The sequence below is a fragment of the Choristoneura fumiferana genome, chromosome 22 (genome assembly GCF_025370935.1).
Source record: "Choristoneura fumiferana chromosome 22, NRCan_CFum_1, whole genome shotgun sequence".
Taxonomy (NCBI): Eukaryota; Metazoa; Arthropoda; class Insecta; order Lepidoptera; family Tortricidae; genus Choristoneura; species Choristoneura fumiferana.
Window position 1 is genome coordinate 14,357,098 of NC_133493.1, and position 13,200 is coordinate 14,370,297.

Here is a 13,200-nt window from a genome sequence, read left to right on the forward strand (position 1 = left end):
ATTTGGGATCACTCACAAACGTTTCAGCACTTCTTTCAATCACACGGCAAGACGAGAGGGTAGAAAGAGATGGAGAATGCGATCACGAACGTGAGTGCGTTAGACAATACGGCCTCTGTTCTCAAAAGCCTAGGCCTAGGCTGTAGTTCCCACGCGGGGCCAGTGCGGATTAAGAACTTTACTGACTAACGTTTGAGGTTTCCTGCAGTAATCCTTCATCAAAAAGCTCGAAATGTATCGATTGTGTGAATAAATGTCTTCTCTCTCTCTCTCTCTCTCTCTTCTCTGTCTCGCTCTCTCTTTCTCTTATTAATATCCAAAAAGCGGCAAAAAAATCACGTTTGTTGTATGGGAGCCCCCTTAATTATTCTTGTTTTTTTCTGTTTTAGTATTTTTTGTTATTGCGGCAACATAAATACATAATCTGTGAAAAATGGATGGTGTCTAGCTATCAAGTTTATGAGATACCTACAGACAGCGACGGACAGCGGAGTCTTAATAACAGGGTCCCGTTTTTACCCTTTGGGTACGGAACCCTTAAAAAGGACAGATTTAACGAAACTGCCACTGGATAAAGAGTTCTGGAACAATAGTTTATTAAACTTGACTTTATACCGCTTATAAATGTTTATTAATAGTAGGTAAAACAATTACAAAGAATAGGATGACTATTTATTTAGACAGAAGCACAGAATATATATACAGAAGTGGCGGGTGGCGGATAATTAACCTAATACCAATATAATTTATTGAATCAGGCATTATAATTGCGAAGGTGATCAATGAATTAAAACTATTACTTTACTCACCCGCGCCCGCATGATAGCTACTTACGCTTACCTATGCAAAATGTGTCTTGCAGTTCCTCTGCCTCCTACTGTAGGAACAAACAGACAAATCACACAAACACGATCACCACCACCACCACACACAGCCAAAGCCCCGCTTCAGAGCAACACAGCCGTTCACTAAGCTACCAGATGTTAGATGTGGTCTAACGTCCACCGTTCATCATGCTACCAGATGTTAGATGTGGTTACATCCACCGTTCACTAAGCTACCAGATGTTAGATGTGGTCTATTATCCATCGTTCACCATGCTACCAGATGTTATATGTCATACAGTGTGAAGGTGGAGGAACTACATGAACCCATATTTCTTGCATTATCGTAGCTATATTTATGATAATGTCGCGGGGTGAGAAAAGTAGTTATTTTAGTTCATTAAACTAACTTTGAATAATTGTTTTTTTGTCTAAGGGTCAATAAAATGGTGCTCTCTTTTGCAGCAACCCTTGCCTACGGCGTGGGGCGACAGATGATCTCCTTAGCTGAGGGCATGCCCAATGAGGAGGTGTTCCCTTTCAACCGGTTGGAGATGGGCTGGACAAAGGGGGGAGCCCTGCACATGGAGGGGAAGGAGCTGTCCACGGCGCTGCAGTACCTGCCGTCACAAGGGTAAGACCGGTTTCGCCACTTCGTCTAATCCAAATCCAATCGGGATCCGTCAAAAGTAATCATCATCATATCAGCCATAGATTATTGGATACAATCCTCTCTTATAGACTCCAGTTGATTCGGTTGGAAGCGGCTGACATCCACCGTGAACCCGCGGCTTTAACCAACCAAGTCATCCGTCCATCTAGTTGGCGGACATCTTACGCTGCGCTTACCGACTCGCGGTCCCTATCCGATAACTTTTCTTTTCTCCGTATTCATTATTGGCCATTTATTCTCCGTGCTAAATAACCTGCCCATGATGACATCTCTGGTGGAAACACGGCCTAATTTTTTTTATTTTTTTTTTATTTATTTGACTGGATGGCAAACGAGCAAGTGGGTCTCCTGATGGTAATAGATAACCACCGCCCATAGACACCTGCAATACCGGGGGGATTTCAGATGCGTTGCCAACCTAGAGGCCTAAGATGGGATACCTCAAGTGCCAGTAATTTCAAAGGCTGTCTTACTCTCCACACCGAAACACAACAGTGCAAGCACTGCTGCTTCACGGCAGGATTAGCGAGCAAGATGGTGGTAGCAATCCGGGCGGACCTTGCACAAGGTCCTACCACCTGCAAAATGCTAATGCTGGGGCCTTATGCTGAAAACAAGGGCTCTTCCATTTCATTCTACATATTTCTTCTGGTCCTGTGGCTTTCTCGTGCAAGTCTACTCCACTACTTGACCCTACTTACTGAGACCTCTACACAAGTTTAATAAACTATCTCCCTGTGGTCTTCTTTAAACCATCTACCAACCACCAACCATCTCAATTCTTTACCACTAGGCTGCCAGCCCTTCTCAGCGAGCTCCGCGCCTTCCAACAAGACCTGCATCGTCCGCCGCCGCTGCAGCGTGACGTCATTGTCACCAACGGCGCCCAGCACGGCATCTACCAGACCCTGGATCTGCTACTGGACCAGGGAGACCGATACTGCTCACGGAGTATACCTACACTGGGGTGCATGTTGCTGTAAGTATTGTATAAGTATTTAGTAATGATTTTCGTTGAAAGGGATCAAGAGATAGAAAAACTTCCATCGTCACTTATATCTTCAAAGTTTGTTTATAGATTTCTTTGGGGCATCGCATTATAATATTTTTACATTTTATAAGGTGTCGTAAATGAAGGTCTGGACCTTTATCAAAGGAGGAAGAATTTCATAAAAATTGCTTGACCCTATTTCGCGAGGACTCAAAACCCATGAATAAACCATCTTAAGACAGGGAAATCTAGCGAGTCGTAGCCCTTTTGATGATGTTTTGGTACAAAATAATGTTCTAACATATCCATCAATTCCTCCGATCGAATCTAGAGACAAAAAGTTACAGACTCTGAATTGCATTTTCATCGGTGTTTCAGTTGATGAAGACGCCTTTCTCTATTTACAGCTGAAACCATACAGCCCTGAATCATCAGCATCCCTGAAGATGAACATGGCCTGGTCCCAGAGACCCTGGACGCTGTTCTTTCCGACCGCCTCTCCCGTGGCCTTCGCATGCCTCGTCTCATCTACCTTGTGCCAACCGCCAACAATCCGACTGGCACCACGTTGCCCGCTCATCGGAGACGACAGATCTACGATCTGGCCTGCAAATATGACTTCCTTATATTGGAAGACGATCCGTACATGTTTTTGAATTTCGATGATGAGGTAAGTTGCGGAAAGAAGTCATTATTACCATTGCAAATATTTTCAAGTAGCATTTACATCGCGAAGATTCAACAATGCCAGTCCTCACTTTACTTCTCTCTTATTTATAAAAGGAGGTGGTTTCAACTCATTGGAATACTTTTTTAACCGAGTTCAAAAGAAGAGGTTCTCAGTTTGCCAGAATATTTTTTATGTTCCCCGATTTCTCGAAGATGGTTAGATCGATTTGAATTTATTTACCTACGTGAGGAAAGCATCTTTGTAAAAGATGCAGTCATCATCATCATCTCAGCCTATAAAACGTTCAAAGCTGGGCACAGGCTTTCTCTCAGAATGAGAGGGCTTGAGTTATTAGATTTAGATTTTTCGTCTTATCCCTTAGCCGGTACCATCGTTCCTGTCCCTGGACGTAGCCGGGCGCGTGATCCGCCTGGACTCCCTGTCCAAGGTGGTGAGCGCGGGGCTGCGGGGGGGCTGGCTGAGCGCGCCGCGCCCGCTGCTGCAGCGCGTCGAACTGCACATGCAGGCCGAGCTTCTTCACAGCTGCACTCTCGCGCAGGTAACTGGGATAAAATGTGGTTGAAATTCTCACATTCTTTTTTTTTTTTTTTTTATTCGACTGGATGGCAAACGAGCAAGTGGGTCTCCTGATGGTAAGAGATCACCACCGCCCATTAACATCTGCAACACCAGGGGTACTGCAGATGCGTTGCCAACCTAGAGGCCTAAGATGGGATACCTCAAGTGCCAGTAATTTCACCGGCTGTCTTACTCTCCACGCCGAAACACAACAGTGCAAGCACTGCTGCTTCACGGCAGGATTAGCGAGCAAGATGGTGGTAGCAATCCGGGCGGACCTTGCACAAGGTCCTACCACCTGTCTCTTCCTCCTCTATGATTATTCCCTTTATTTCTGCTCACATTCGCTTTCTTTTCTGTGACATTTTTATTTCTGCTCAGACTTTCCTCCTTCTCTATGACATCATCTTTATTCTTGCTTGCACTCTCCTTCTCTACGACATTCTCTTTATTTCTGCTCACGCTCTCGTCCATATTTATGACATCCTCTGTATTTCTTCTCATACACTCCTACTTCTCTATGACATCTTCTTTATTTCTGCTCACACTCTCTATGATACAATCTTATTTTCGCTCACATTCTCCTATATCTCTATGAAATCCTCTTTATTTCTGCTGCACAGCTGCACTCACGTGCAGGTCGGCTCAGCGCTTGAACTGCTTTCGTTGTGTAGCGACCAGATACCATTATCCACCTAGCCGCATTCGGTCATTCAACTGTGTAAAAAATAATAGCAAAAACGCAATAGAAAGGACTAAGCACAATAGACATTCAAACAAGTTGTTTGCTCGTCACACCTCCCCAACAGAGTAATCAACGATCCATCTTGCGGCTTCGGCAATGTTTGAGTTGAACGTATGCGCAGATCATAAGGTTTACCCGCGGTGACACAATTGTTAGACAAGATATTAGAGAGATATTATGCTGCACTGATAAGAGCGTAAAACAAGAACTCAACTTGTCATGTTTTCGAAAGACTCGCTGAGCAGAATCAGCAGTTGAAAAAAAAGCACTAGTGGTACTAGTGTTAGGGTATCAAACTTAATGTTACGAGTATAAACAAACTGATTAATAGACAATCCGCCGGCCCGCGTGTAATTCGGTTACCGCGGTGCATCTTTCCGGGATAAAAAGTAGCCTATGTCACTCTCTGGCCCATAAACTATCTCTGTGCCAAAAATCACGTCGATCCGTCGCTCCGTTTCGACTTATTGTTTAATATAACACCTACCTAGTCAAAGATGTTATTTAGTTACGGATTATCAAATTTCCAATTTCAAATCATTTATTCAGTAAATAGGTCGCAATGGGCACTTTTACACGTCATTTTTTAGGCTATCATTCTCGATACCCAAATTGCAATAGAACTCTACAACTTTCGACCACAAGTGGTAGTATAGTAACATCTGCTGGTGCTTGACAGGCACGCAAAGCTCAAAATCAAAATATATTCATTCAATTTAGGTTATAACGGGCACTTACTAATGTCAAAAATCTTTCACGTGTTAATATCCTGCTGAAGTTCACAGATGTATATTATTTATGCAGTCGGTGCAACACCGGACGTAGGCCACGCGTTATTAGGGACGCGTCCAGGTGGTGGACGTCTTTCACACGATGACATGACACATGATTAAACCCGACATATTTTATTTAATATCCATTTGCATTATTAATCTGTCATCTCCCAGGACAACAGGATCAAAGGAATTTGGGCACAAATTTGTGCCTCTGGGAGAGGACAGGTTAATGCATTGTTTGGGTTAATTTAAAATTTCGGTTCTTTTATCTTTTCATTGTACTCGTAGTGTCTACTATTGTGTCTGATATCCTGTCAATCGTTTAAAGGTTAAATGGAAGAGATCCCGTTAAGGCATCCCGTTCGCCTTTGTACATCTTATTATCCTGCGTTCTGTTATTTTCATGTGTTTTTATGTACAATAATAGTTCATTGTGTCTTAAGGGCGGTAAATAATGAATAACGAACGAGAGTCTATTAGAAGCCCGAGATCGAAGACTGAGGATGAGGTGAATTTTATATTTGTAAAGGAGAAAATATAATTGTTCCAAATATTGGCGATACCTTAGGCTGCGCTCTTAGCAGCGCCGCCCCCCTCCCCCTCCCGCAGCGCGCGGAGCAGTATCAGTACGCGCAATGACTCATTTACCGACCACGGGTTTCATGACAAGCACATTAAGGTCGAGAGTTTTATTTGGGGGGTTGCAACCAAGGTAGCCTGCATGTTTCGACACTGTTTACGAGCAAGTCCGATGAAAAGAGTTTTACATACAATACTTATACAATACAATATCCTCTTTCCAGTGCTTGGTCCACCGCATCATCTCCAACCGGGCGGCGCTGGCGGCCCACTTGCACCGCGCGCGCGCGCTCTACCGGCGCCGGCGGGACGCACTGCAAGCTGCGCTGGCGCCGCTCGACTCGCTCGCTGATTGGTCGCCGCCCAAGGGGGGGCTGTTCCTATGGCTTAGGGTAAGGGGGGTCGACGACGTTTACAACATGGTGAGTACTAGAAGCATGAGTGCGGTGGATGCAAGTGGCGAGTTGTCGTTCATTTCATAACTAACTAAACTCCAATTCAATAGAATCTGACAATTCTGTAGACACTTCCAGCCTACTAATAAAACACCGGGCTGCCTAAGGCTTTGTGATGTGACTATTATTCTTTTTTGATTCCTTCTAGATGATAATTGCTACAACAGGGTCATATATAATCAAGTTGCCCACGATAGGGTGTCTTAAATATGTAGAAAATTGACAGATTCTATTGAATTGTACTTTATATGGATGTAGATAAAATATTGTATGCAACTGTACGTAATTAAGCCTTAAAACACTCAAGGACCCCTATTACGATACAGTTGCATAAATAACTATTGTCGGTCTTCCAATACAATAAAGTAACTCTTTATTGAACCATGAACACCAACACTTATAAAGCAGTAGGTAGTTACAGAAAACGCAGATAAATATAATAGACATTTTGCATAGTAAACAATAGGCCTCAACACTTCAGAACGATCTCTTCCAAGCAACTTTTACTTAATAGATTTTAGCAGGTGGTGGTGGTGTATAAATATTATTCACAATGATGAAAGAAGGAAGAAAGAAGACATTTTTTTAGTAATACGGAAGACACATAAATAAATAAATAAAAAATACATCAAAACACACATGAAAATAGTAATATAATACACAATTTTGTGTGTCCCCGCAAAAGCGAAACGGCCGCTGACTCAGCACTATGCCTGCAGCGCTGATTTCCCGCCAGAACCGTCTGTGACTCGCGGAACGATGCACAAATATTATAAATAAAAAAAACACTTATCTTCACGCAAATAAAAATAGATTGAATTAAATTATAAGTGACCGAGAAATAGATAAATAAATGACCATGATGCGTGCTGTCTAATTTTGACAAAATCACGCGTCTTCGTGGATGGCACTAGTTATCGAATTGGTTAGAGATTGTCTACCAGAAGTGGGTGAAGGAAACCCAGACTGGAATTTAAGTATATTTCTTCAATACGACCGGGTTCGATCCCCGAAATGGTCAAAAGTTTTTTTTAATCCATAAATGCAGTTTTTCTTGTCATGTCACTAAAATCGATGACTTCGCTCCCAAGAACAGATTTTTCTACGGCTTATGAAATTAACCATATTCAGAGTTGCCCAAATAACTCATCTAAGGGGCTGTTTCACCATCCATTGATTAGTAACTGGCGGTTAGGTGTGATGCCGTCTCTATTTGTTTTGTTCGAAAAGACGGAGACGGCATCACATTTAACCGTCGGTTAACGCTAATCAATGGATGGTGAAACCCCTAAATGGGTTATCCTGTATAACAGCCAGTTGTGTTGTTACAATCCATTGGTTTCACAACTGCGTTTTTTTTTTTTTTTTTTATACGACTGGATGGCAAACGAGCAAGTGGTCTCCTGATGGTAAGAGATCACCACCGCCTATAAACATCAGCAAACCAGGGGAATTGCAGATTTTGTCTTACACCAGCAGGGCTACTACGAAACTCGAAGTTCGTGTGCCGTGCGGTCCCTCTGACACTTATACTATTTAATACGAGAGCGAGAGGGACCGCAAAAGTCAAAGTATCTTTATTTGTAAACATAGGTGGTTAAATATACACAAGGTCACGACACGAACTTCGAGTTTCGAGTTTCGTAGTAGCCCTGCTGTACCTGCTTTATGTACCCAGTAAATCTTAAGCCATTATATATTTTTCTGATTTTACAAATGTGTATTCCAGGTATTTGAAACGGCGTTCAACGAGGTTTGATGTTGATTCCCGGCCAAGCCTTCCTGTACGACACTAGCGCCCCCTCCCAGCATCTGCGGCTAACCTTTAGCAAAATTGCTCTCAAAGACATGGACCTCGCCGCGCGCACTCTAGCGGATATCATCAAAGAAGAGCAGAGCCGCAGCTTGCAGAAACAACCACAACGGTTGGCCACTCAACACTAGATGGCGCTTTTATATAGTGAAAGATAAATTATTTCGAAATATTTTTAATTGAATGCCGAAGTTAATTAATTAATTAGTAGTTTGAAGTGATTTTAGTTAATGTAGCAAAGTTCTGTGTGGAAGAATTTTTGATCCGAACTAAAAAAAAGTATACTTAAAAATAAATAAAATATACGAGTATGTTAGAAAGGATATAGAAGAACAGAAATTTGCTTATTTATGAATCTAAATTGGACAATTAATAAAAAGTATAATAATTTAGCATTACTGAAGTAGAAGTCATTATACACGGTTTAACTACTGAACGCTAGATGGCGGTAAAAACAACTGTTGTATAGAGTTTTTGACTACAAGTTAAAAAACATTTAAACAAAATACAACTTCTGTGAATATAAATAAATGTAAATATTTATGATATACTAATTTACGGCGAAGAAAACATCGTGAGGAAACCTGCACACACCTGTGAAGTAATTCAATGGTATGTGTGAAGTTCCCAATCGGCACTGGGCCCGCGTGACAACTACGGCCCAAGCCCTCTCATTCTGAAAGGAGGCCTGTGCCCAGCAGTGGACGTATAAGGGCTAGGATGATGAATTTTACATCAGAAAATACCTCAACAGTACTAAAACAGTATTTTGTTTTGGCCTGAGGAAAATGCTTGTGAGCTACTCGACTGTTACCTTACACACATACCTTTACTACACACACACACACACACTATTACACTACACTATTATTGTTACACTATTAAACTTGTTTTTAGTACCTATTTAAGTCGTTAAATAGTAAAAAATATTTAAAATTGGAAGCAAAGCTAACATGTAAATAAAGTTATCTAAGTAAATAAAACTGTATTGTTTTACTTCTTAATACAGGCGAGCTTTTATAGATTTAAGCGAAAATATTTAAAAAAAACATGTGAGTATTACACGACAATACAATACAACTCTTTATTGTAGAAAACAGATACACAGAGAAAAATTACAAGGTGAGCAATGGCGACTCTATACGGCGTAGCGTGTTTAGATATTTGATCAGGTTTTTACTTAGATGACTAAGAATTCGACTGTACCAAACATGTGAATACACACATATATAAGTACTAATTAAAACATTTTGTCAGTCTCAATCGAAAATTCCTTAAAACATTGAGGTACAGTCACCAGCACCAATATCTGACACAACAAGCGTGCATACTTAAATATCTGATACGACTCTATTTCCAGGGCCGGAAGGACGTGTCAGATATTTTTGCACGCTCGGCTGTGGCAGATATTAATGCTGGCTAGAACTAAGCCTTTCGAGCGTTACAACCGCCTCAGTGATCACATTTTTTTATGAATTGGCCGTAGAATTTTATAACATTATAGAAAGATATTTTTTTAGACGCCCTATACTTCTACTGGATAACCTGGAAACTGTAACAGGGTGTACTGCCTTTTCGGCGAAATATGTTTCGCCAAATTTCACTTAGCAACCAATCTTTCGCCAAAGTTTCATTTGGCAAACAATTCGTTGGCATAACTTTACTCCGCATTTTTCTTATTACGCAAAAATTTAAATTGCAAAATTTTACTTCATCACACTTTTATGTGGCAAATAATTATGTAGCAAATGATTGGCTAAGGCGAATAACAAATTGTCAAATAACATTTGGCCAATTTTTATATTGCCAGGTTTTACTTTAAAATTTGTGCGAGCGAGCGAAGCGAGCGAGCAAGACGGCTCGGAGCAGAAGCGACTTGGATAGTTTAGGTTCAGAAGGCTAAGGCGGGAGCGAAGCGGAGCGTAGCTCCCGCCTTAGCCTTCGATGTTAGGTTTTTTTTTATAGCAGCCAGGATAACTGCCACTAGGAAACTAAGTTGTATGCCATTCAATATGTGCTAAGTAAGGTATGCCAATCAATACGTTTGACCAAACATAAACGACATCTTAAAAAAATCCCAGGTAATAATTTGCATAATAATAATTTATCAAATGATAGTTGGGAAATGATATCAGTGCGAAATGTTGAGTTGGGAAATAACATTTCGCCTAAATAAAAATATAGGATAAATAGTTTGGAGCCAATATTTTGCTAAATAATTTCGCCGAATCATTAGTAAACTGTAACAGATTCTTCTAACATGTAACAAAAAGAAGTGTCCACAAAAGTAAAAAAAAAAGGAAACGATCGAAAATGACTCACTTAGTTCTTCACTGTTGGTTGGTTGTGACGTCTTCCGGCTGATGATGATGATAACATTAGATGCAGTAACATCTCCAGCTAACTAGTAAACACTTCCGTCAAGCTCTCGCAAAAGCAATGGCATTTGCGTCCAATCGCGTCAACAATTAGTAGAATAATCGCGCACCAATTAAAACTGCTTATTTCCGCAGCCGGCAAAACTGCTGCTTAAACAGCTTTCAACACCCAAACAGAACAGAACCTTAATCCTTACGCACAAAGTCGAAAACCTTTTGAAACATTCAGTCTGATTTAAACTCGAGATTTGCCGTTGAATTTTGAACTCTGAAAAGGACATGTAAGATGTGTTTTTGAGTGTGTTTGCTGGAATGAAAAGCAGTAAATGGAAATTAGGAGCTAACTCGTCTCGGCGGAATAAAACAACTCTTTGCTAAGATAATGAGAAAGAAGGTACAGTCGGTGGAAAAGTACATTACAGGCCTAGGGAGGTAGATAATGTCTCAAATACCAGGTAATTTAGGTCTTCTTCTGGTAAAAACTAGAGGTTTATGCCGACAGACCTTCAAAATTAGTTCCAAAACTTCCATACTTACAATATACAGTAAAGCTTACACGTGAATAGATCCCAAACATCTTAACTTTTTTCAATGTTTAATAACGCTTTAAAACACGAACAAAAGCACTCGAGATTTGCGCAAACAAACAAACAAAAACCGTTTTGTGTCGGAAATAACACCTCTTAACAATAGTATGAGTACTCCACCAACAGCTGCGAAACTTGAAATCATTAGATAATGATACGTATCCTTGAGTATTTAGGATCTTTATGTTTGAAACGAGGAGCACAGTTAAGTTGGTTTTGGCTAACTTTGGCGGTTTTGCACAACTGCATTAGTTTACAGATTACAACTACTTATCAAATAACAAACTTCAGATCTGCAGTCGCAAAAACTCACTATCCTCCAATTGGAACTTTCAGACGTTGCGGCAAGGTTTGATAGTGGTTTTTTGCAACTGTAAAATAATGTTGTTTTTCGTAGTATCTACTAATACTGAGGTGTTTTGGTGATTTGCACGTGTGACAAAAGAACAGAATGCGGGTATGTTACACAAAGACGCGGCGGGATATTGTTAAGTAGAAATATTACGAGTAGAAGATTAACAAGAATTATATAGTTATATTTTACTAATAGATAGTATAAGTAGGTACATTATCCAAGCCAAGAAACAAGCATTTGCTTTTCCGGCCGAGGCGAATATTGTGCTTTCCTTGTGGTTTCCTCAAAAATTCTCACTAATATAAGTAATGTGGAAGTATGTCTGTACGTCTGTTACCTCTTCACGCTGAAAAAATTTGGTACGAAGTTTGTTTGAGATCCTCGAAAGGACGTAGAATAGTTTTTATCCCGGAAATATTCCTAGTTCCAGCCGAGAGTGATAACCGAATTCTTCGCGGAACCAGACGGAGTCACGAGCAAAAAGCTAGTCTAAAATAAATCAACAGACAAAAAAGTAATTCACTTTATCTTAAGTGTTTAAGTATCGACAAAACAACTACTTTTCTTATTAAAGATATTTGAAGACAGTATTTTCTAGCCAAAACACATGAAGCTATTGCAGACACTGATAAAAACGTCAAACTAACTTTTAATAACTTTAGTGTATAAAGTCTAGTGCCTTCATTTTATATCGGCGTATCTACATTCCTTAAACTTTCTAAGTCGGCAACAATTGAGTTTTATTGGGTGGTTGTTCAGGTGTTAGCGTTTGTGAGCAAAGCCTTGACTAAAAGCTAGTGTCATAAAAACCAGTTGTTCATCACAATCAACACTTCGCGTTGGTTTCCTCACGATTTTAGTTAAACTTGTAATGCAATCGAGAGATGCGCGGAAATGGAAAACTTAACGCGGTTATGCGCAGTGCGTAAGCGACAAGCGGAGGCGGTAGCGGGAGCGGGAGCGAGGAAGATAGTTGGAGGTTTAGTCAGTTCTCTCTCGTTCAATGATGCGTGTATAAAGTAAAAGCATATAATGTAAAACTGTTATATATTTTTAAGGTGTCAAATAGGTTGGTTTGTTATTTTTTTCCTTTTGATATATATTTTTGCTGCAGCTGAAAATTAGCGCTGTGGTTCCAAGTACATGCCTCAGCATTGCTGAGCTGCCAGCCCTTTCGGCTATAAACATAAATTAATATAATTGTTACCTACTGTTTATACGCCGAACAAACATTTTCTTTCTTTTCTTCTTTCATATTCTTCAAGCTATGTCGGTTACTCTATAGTTCTTTGGCGAATTTTCGTATTCCTGATTCTATCGCACAAAGAAACTCCAAGCATACTTAGCTCTCTCCATTGCTCGTTGCGTGACGTTAAGCCTTTCCAAGAGGCCAGCAGTCAAGGACCACGTCTCAGAGTCATCCATATTCGCACTAATATTATAAATGCGAAAGTGTGTGTTTGTATGTTTGTCCATCTTTCACGTCGAAAAGGAAAGACGGATCGACGTGATTTTTGGCATAGAGATAGTTTATGGGCCAGAGAGTGACATAGGAAAGAAAGAAAGAAAAGAAAGAAGAAAGAAAAGTTTATTTTGGCTCCAAAAAATGTACCACCTAAAACTAAGACTAGAACTAGCACTAAAACTATGTTACTAGGTGACACGGCAGGATACCAAAAAGGGTCTCCACTCAGCATGTGTTGCCGCACATTATGTGCAGTAACGCTGGTTTTCTGTGGAGCCCAAACGTAAATAAACATGTATGCATGAGCAGT

The 13,200-nt window shown here is 40.5% G+C and overlaps 1 pseudogene; it reads left to right on the plus strand.

The window, feature by feature from the left end:
* Positions 1–8,051, plus strand: part of LOC141440236 (kynurenine/alpha-aminoadipate aminotransferase, mitochondrial-like) — a 14,154-nt pseudogene extending 6,103 nt beyond the window's left edge.
* The last annotated feature ends 5,149 nt before the right edge of the window (positions 8,052–13,200 follow it).